Below are 8,214 nucleotides of genomic sequence, written 5' to 3'. Positions count from 1 at the left end.
GCGGAAGTTATCGCCAGACTGAGTGCATAGGATGCATATGATTATGCAAAAGTTAAGGCTAGTCTCCTGAAGAAATACTGCCTTTCAGCCGAAGCTTTTCGGCAAAGGTTTAGAAGCACAGGCAAGAAAGATAGCGAGAGGTATCCGGAGTTTGCATACGGCCTAAAGGCCAACCTAGTCGAGTGACTGAAAAGCGCAGAAGCGTACGACAGCAGAGACATGATCATTGAATGCATGTGTCTAGAGCAGTTTTACAAAAGCACTCCCCAAGCTGTGAAACTGTGGGTGCAAGACAGAGGGAATGTAAACACTGTGGAAAGGGCGGCTGAATAAGCCGAGGAGTACGCAACGCGTACAATGTTGAACGCCGAGGACGGAAATTGGGACGGTCGAAATGGACCGCGGAAACCATGTCCGTTCAAAAGGGGTTCACAGACTAGACGATCGGAGCCTGCAGAAGTGGAGGAAAAGCCCGCAGAATAGAGCGAGGAGAAACCTAACGGGGAAACCGTACAAGAAGAGCAGAAAAGAAAATTCGAATCTTTTAGACCGATCCGCTGCTATAAGTGCCACAAACTGGGACATATAGCTGTAAACTGCGGGAAGCCTAGCGTAGTTTTCACCTACGTGGAGGAAAAAGACGAGAATATGGAACTTTTAAGTCTATATCTTCACCACCTGCAAGTTAATGGCAAACCATGCCGAGTGCTAAGAGACAGTGCCGCCACGATGGACATTGTCCATCCGTCTTACGTGACGGTAGATGACTTCACCGGCGAAGTAGCATGGATCAAACAGGTTGTAGAAGAACACAGCGTGTGTCTGCCCATGGCCAAAGTCAAAATCAGTGGACCATTCGGGGAGCTAATGACCGAGGCTGGAGTTTCCAAATTTTCGTCACTGCAGTACCCTTACATCTTTTCGAATCGTTCGAATCAGTTACTGCGTGGCAAATGGCTTAAACTGGGAGAGGGCATAGTACAGGCATTGACGCGACGCCAAGCTCGTAAAATCGCGTCGCTTTCGGCTGAAAATGCACAAGCTGCTCCAGCGGAAGCAGAAAAGGGGATAACTTCAATACCCGAATCCGAGCTAGGCTCGAGGGATGAAAAATCAGTCGAGGAGAGCCTGCCAGCTGACCAGCTCAATGAGAGCGTATCACTAGAGTGTCAAAGTTCAAGCCTGCAGGAAGAGCAAGCTGACGCACTCCCAAGCGAGACAGGGTCGTTATTATCACCGGCCTCAAAGAACTGTGATCAGCTCTCACCTGTGGATAGAGAGTCATTGGCAGCCGAGCAAAAGAATGATGAGAGCTTAGCTAAATTACATCACACAGCCAAAGAAGGCATTGCTAGGCGCAACGTGACGATACACGAGAGAGAAGGGTTGTTGTATCGGCACCAAAGAGATCGAAAGGGTAGAATTTTAGATCAGTTAGTCGTCCCTACTAAGTAAAGGGAGGACCTTTTGAGTCTCTGTCATGGAAATGGGTGGTCCGGCCACCTAGCCACAACAAATCAAAGGAAAGATTGCTTATGGAATACTACTGGCCTGGCTGTTTCAAAAACGTAGAAAACTTTGTAAGATCATGCGACGCCTGCCAGCGCTCTGGTAAGCCAGGAGAGACATGGAAGGCTCCATTAAAGGTAGTGCCCTTAATAACGGAACCTTTCAGACGACTTGTTATAGGCACGGTAGGGCCTCTACCAAAAACAAAATCGGGTTACAGGTACTTGTTTACCATGCTGTGTCGGGCTACAAAGTTTCCAGAAGCAATCCCTCTGAAAGAGCTCAGCTCCACCGAAGTAGTAGACGCGCTTTTGACAGTGTTTGCACAAGTTGGGTTTCCAGCCGAAATTCAGGCGGATCAAGGGTTAGTATACACCAGCGCACTGACTTCCACATTCTTGCAAAAGTGCGGGGTAAAGTTAATACACATTTCCGTCTATCACCCTCAGTCAAACAGTGTAGAGAGGTGGCATTCAGTGCTTAAGCGAGTTTTGCGTGCGCTCTTTTACGGGCACAAGTAGGACTGAGAGAACTGCCTGCCGGCAACTTTGTTTGCTTTGCGAACGGTTCCACATGAGGCTATAGGGTTCTCGCCAGCAGAACTAGTGTATGGGAGGACACTCCGTTCTCCACTGAGAATGTTAAGAGAGATGTGGGAAGAAAGAGGAGAGAGTCCAACAGTGGTTGAATACGTGCTAGATTTGCTGGAACGGCTAAGCGCAACCCAAGAACTAGTCGAAAAGAACATGGGAGAGGCGCAAGAGAGCGCCAAATTCTATTACGACAAGAATGCGAGGCTTCGTACGTTTAATGCCGGAGACCAGGTAATGATCCTGAAACCTTCAAGAAAGAACAAGCTTGAAGTTCACTGGGATGGGCCCGTTAAAGTGTTGTACAAACTTTCAGATACTAACTATGCTCTGAAAAGGCCCGGTCACAGGAAGGAGGTGAGGATATATCACTGCAATTTGATGAAGCCGTACATAGAGCACAGCGGAGACGTTAACTATACTATCAAAGAGCAGGATGGCACTAGTACCAAGTTTAAGGAGTATAGGGCGACCTCCAACTCTTAAATCGGCCTAGAAGAAGTAGTAAAACATTCGGCAAGCTCGCACGCTCTAAGACCCGAGCAGCTAGGTGAGCTAAAAGAGGTGTTATGGGAATATCTCGACAGATTCAGCGATCGGCCGGGTAGAACCGAACTAATAACGCATGAAATAGAGCGGACATCAACCGAACCCGTAAGACCAAAACCTTACAGGATGTCTCCAAGACAGAGAGAGATTTTGGAGGCAGAGATACAGCGCATGCTGGAGTTGGGAGTTATTGAGCCCGCTGAGAGTGACTACACGTCACCGCTAATACTGGTAGAAACCCCTAACAAGCGCCCTCGTCCGTGTGTTGACTACAGGAAGTTAAATGCCATCACTAGGGATGAGCTGTACCCGATACCCAACATTGAGGAACGAATTGAAAGAGTTAGCGCTGCTAAATACATTTCCACTATAGATCTCGTGCGGGGGTACTGGCAAGTTCCCCTTTCAGAAAGTGCCAGCCGCTATGCCGCATTCATCTCCCCTGTAGGCACTTTTCGCCCTCTCGCACTCACCTTCGGGCTGAAGAACGCCCCGTTTAGCTTCACCAAGTTAATGGATATTGTCCTATAAGACTTGCAGGAGTTCGCCTTGCCATATCTTGACGATGTAGCAATTTTTTCGGACAGCTGGGAACAACACGTATCGCACCTCAAACAGGTGTTCTCACGGTTGAGGGAAGCCGGCTTAACGATGAAAGCGGAAAGGTGTAGATTTGGTTGTTCGCAGGTTACTTATCTGGGCCATGTTGTCGGCCACGGCACGAGACGGCCGGTCGAGCTGAAAATAGCTACGATTGGAGAATTTTGTCAGCCGCGCACGAAAACAGACCTTAGTTCATTTTTGGGACTTGTGGGGTACTATCAACGGTACATTCCGAATTACTCGCAAATGGCAAGTCCATTAACGGACGCCCTCCGAAAGGAAGCACCGAGTAGCGTACACTGGGATAAAGACAAATAGAACGCTTTCCAAAGTTTGAAAACGCTATTGGTTTCTCGTCCTGTGCTTCGCGCGCCAGACTACACAAAGGAATTCATAGTTCAATGCAACGCAAGCGACCGAGGTATGGGCGTGGTACTTAGGTCGGCGACGATAACGAGGAGCATCCTATCCTCTATGCCAGCCGTAAACTAAATGTAAGAGAGGAAGCCTACAGCGCTTCAGAGAAGGAATGCGCTTGTTTAGTTTGGGCCGCCCAGAAGTTGTCGTGTTACTTGTACGGAGCGAAGTTCATCTTCGAGACCGACCACTGTCCTCTGACGTGGCTCAATCAAATGTCACACAAAAATGGCAGCTTGCTCCGATGGAGCCTCACTCTCCAAGAGTACAACTTCTTCGTTAGATATAAGAAGGGAAAGTTGCATAGCAATGCGGATGGTTTGAGCAGACTAATTTGAATTCTGCGTTTGAGGGTCCCGCCTAAATTTTATAGTTACTAGTGTTAATTTTGTTAAGCCAAGGAGATCCCCTCTCATTTAGCAGGATTCCCTCCATGATTGCTGAATTTGTCGGGACGAAATTCTTTGAGAAATTGGTATAGCGAAATGGAGCATTTTTTGTTTCTGCACTTATGTTTTCTTTGAAGCCTAGCGGGTCTAAAGTGAGAGCCAATGTATGTCATCTCGGCGCAGAGCCGTGTTGTGGGGTTCATCTTGCAGTTGCCTGTCCTTGTTGGATGTTTTGGGGCGGTGACATCATCATCCATCCATCCGCTATTGTGCTTGCTTGTTTTCTTAATCAGGCCAACTGGCTCGTGTGAGCACATTTAACTTTCGGTCTCGGGCGTCCTTCTTGTGGCCGGATGTGTTCAGTGGACTTTCACTTCTTGTGCTGCTCCTTTCCTTTTAAACGTAGCGAACCGGACGGTAGTCCTGGATGACCACTCGACCTTGCTCTCCTTCATTCGCAGCAAGTAATTACTAAGCTTAGAAAAAAATCTGCAACGTGACTGACACGATGTCTGGTATCGTAACCAAGGTGGTCGCTAATAGTGACATTGAAATTGTCATGAGCAAAGGTTCAGCTGTAATGGCTCGTCATTGTTCAGTAAGATAACCTGGAATCTGTAAGGTACGGCGTAACCATATTATATCGTGGGTATGCGAGTAACATTGTGAGGTGCGTTTGGTGCGAAGAAATCCGACGCCAAAAATAAAAAAAGACTGTCATAAAGTGCGTGCCTGCGTCCATCTCGACATGGCCGCCATAGCCGCCGCAGTCGCAGCGGCGCTTACATGGTGGTAGGGAGGCAAGCTCCCTATTGTACCTGAGCTCGCCGGACTGGTTGGTCACGTGGGTCGCAAGAGCGTGACAAGGGACGAGGTCGCCTCGGCGAGCGGGCAGAGTGGTTTGGAAGACGGAGTGGCGTGGTCACGTACCGAGAGACAGCTCAAGATGTGGTCGGCAGGCTGAAACCCCCCGGCCGAAGTCTTCGCCGGTAGATCGATACACGGTGCAAGTCCGTCAAGATCTTCGGCAGCGAGGTACCAGCAGCCCGACCCTTCTTCAGATTGGGATCTCGGCGAGCGCGCCACAGGTAAGCCTCGTGTTCCAACCTGCTCTCGGAACTTTTCGTCGGACCCTTTCTTTTTATTCGCGTTTCATCTTTCATTTACTTATTCATCGCGTGTTCATTTTTGTATGTTCTGTTAGTGTAGTGTTTGCCGAGTTTATTGTCGCGTGTACTTTTCCTTTGTGTCACGTAATTGTTTTTTTTTTATTTCGCGAGTGTTTGATATTTCCACGCAGTGGGCTTTGTGTCGCACGTCCCGTCAGAGTCGGTGTTGTGTGCGACCCACACGCCCTCCGCGAAGCTTTGCACCATCTGCTTGCAGTTTGCTTATTCTTTTTTTTATCGTGTTGTTGGCATGATTTTATTTTATTAAATTGAGCGTGGTGTTTTTACGCCGCCTCCCGTCGCATGCCTCTAGTCCACGGTTGATCAGGCGTGGACCTTATCGCCGGTGAGCAGTCCAACCATCCGTAAATGCACGCGGGGTAGGTTTGTTGTCGCCCCATTCCCGCCGGTTCGGAGAGTGCGAATAATCATATCCCAATCTTTGAGAAAGATAAAATAAAGAAAGCATAGAACAGAGCAGAAATGCTCCTGAAACAACACACACACACACACACACACTCACACACACGCACACTATATATATATATATATATATATATATATATATATATATATATATATATATATATATATATATATATATATATATATATATATACACACACACCGGTATGACGTTATATTTTCTTCTGGTCGTTTTCTGGCTACCTCGAGTGCCCCGCTCTGTTTGTATTGACACTGCTGTCGAAAAAGGACATAGAATGCGTGCCAGTTACGCCGCCATGACCATGGGAGTAGTGCTACGAAGTCTCCAGGAACGGGTCTGCAGCGAATGATTGAGTGTGGCGCAGCCGTCGCAGGAAATCGAAGTCAGTCCAGTGTCACGGCCAGCCGGTGTGGATATAATAATGCCCGAGTTTTTCTACGGCTAAAGGCAACAAACAGGCCGCGAGACGCGTAGTAACGCCTCAGGCGCTGGGTTCATTGGGACCCCCTGCGGAGTGTTCTCAACCGACGTCACCGCCGTATCGCTGGTGCACTGTTCTTTGCTATCTCATTTGCCCATCTTCGAAAAACAGCCACGCACTTCCGGCGATCGTGAGAGGGACTCACACGCGCTGCGATAAGGACGGCGGCAGAGCATGGAGGACATAATGTTCCCACCCACACGCCACTTGGGTGTCGCATGTGACAGGCGAGGACTTCCGCCTTGCCGTCCTCCCATGTGGACTTTCTGTGGCAGAAGCCAGTAAGACTCCCTAGGAATGTTTACGCGCGTAAGACATGCTGGCACTTGAGAATACATCTCTGTGAGCAAGACGCTTTTTCTTTTGTTTGTTTGTTTTTCTGACATAGCCGGATGTGTCAGCAAAGGGTGGGAAGGTTCCTAGAGTCTGCGCAGTTGGTGGATATATAAAGATGCCGTTTTTTGAACAATGCATCATTCATGGGAGCGGAGGTCAGGAACTGTGCGGTAATCACTGACGAGATTAATTAGGATCGCTAATTAGATGTCTAATTGATAACTATTAATAAATTTCTGTTGATGTAAAGAAAGAAAGAAATCAATAAACAAACAAACAAAGCAAACATTAGGGCACATGTAGTGGCGGAAACGGAAACAGGCAGCGTTCATAAGTATACGTTTTGGGAGTTGCTGCACGAAGAAGACACGGGTGAGAAAAAAGGGTGCTGTGGACAGCGTCCGTGCATGTGAGTGCTTGTTATCCCTGATTTCCCGCTTTGACACCCATGCTTATGGGAGTGTGCACTTTGTAGGTAGCATAAGACGAAAATATTATTTATCGGTGAGCCCGACGATAGGCATTGCTTTCTGAGGTGTACGGTCCCGAAGGTAAGGACATGAAGATGGATTTGAGGAAATAATGCGGGAATGAGACCTTAACGAAAACAACTTCAGAGGCCGCAATCAAAGTCGAGAGTAGAGCAAATTATGCTGTAGACCGGACAATTCTCCCAACGAACAACGGAATGAAAAGATCTAATAAGGAAACAAAATTACATGAAATTCTCCAACAGTATGGAGATCGTCTAAATATTATTATTATTATTATTATTATTATTATTATTATTATTATTATTATTATTATTATTATTATTATTATTATTATTATTATTATTATTATTATTATTATTATTATTATTATTATTATTATTTCTTTTGAAAACATACATACACCCCCCCCCTGCAGGTCACGCCACTAAAGAATGTTAAAATCGAAGAAATTGTCTCTGAGGTATTCTCATTTGAAAACAGAAATAAGCTAGTAATGTGAACCTTACTTTAGTTAGTTACTTCGAGACAAGTAAGGAGAGCACGATGATCACGATCGCGTCGAGACGCACAACCACCGGGGTACGAATATTCGTCTAGTGTCGTGCACTTCAGGCCAATGACATGATAGCCCCTCACGAGTGACGTGCGCTGCACATTAAAAGCGGGACACTGCAATATCAGTGGTCAAAGTGTCTCGCAGCAACCGTAAGACGTAGCTGAACTCTCGAAATCAGTCACCGAGCGGAAAACAAGTTAGAGAGGCTGGCATCCTTCAATGCGTGTTGGGGATGTTTGCCTGGCAGATAGGCCTGGCATGCTACTTCGAATGAAATCTGTGATGCATGAAGTGACACACACGCACACAGGCGCGAGCGCACGCACAACCGGAAATAATAGCCAGAAGTGTCCTGTTCAGGCCAGTGTCCAAGAACTAGACTAAAAGCACCTTAATTGCGCGCAGACCAGAAGCAGCGCTGCTCCAAGTTCCAAGCTCCAGAGAACATGCCACGTAAATTTAAGGCAGATTATAGGCCTAATCTTACTCTTGTGGCCGCAAGTTAGCTAGTGAATTGAGGAAGCAGTAAATAACGGGTAAAGAATCAAATAAACCAGGCGGAGCCTTGGCGTTGGCAACAAGATGTACACAGTGAAAGATAAACACCTAAATGTTATCGGTAACGTAGATGATATAACGAGGGCAGCAGGTATATTCGGTACTGATAGATAGA

This window comes from Dermacentor variabilis, chromosome 1 (genome assembly GCF_050947875.1).
Source record: "Dermacentor variabilis isolate Ectoservices chromosome 1, ASM5094787v1, whole genome shotgun sequence".
NCBI classification, from domain to species: domain Eukaryota; kingdom Metazoa; phylum Arthropoda; class Arachnida; order Ixodida; family Ixodidae; genus Dermacentor; species Dermacentor variabilis.
This window is presented reverse-complemented; position numbering follows the sequence as displayed.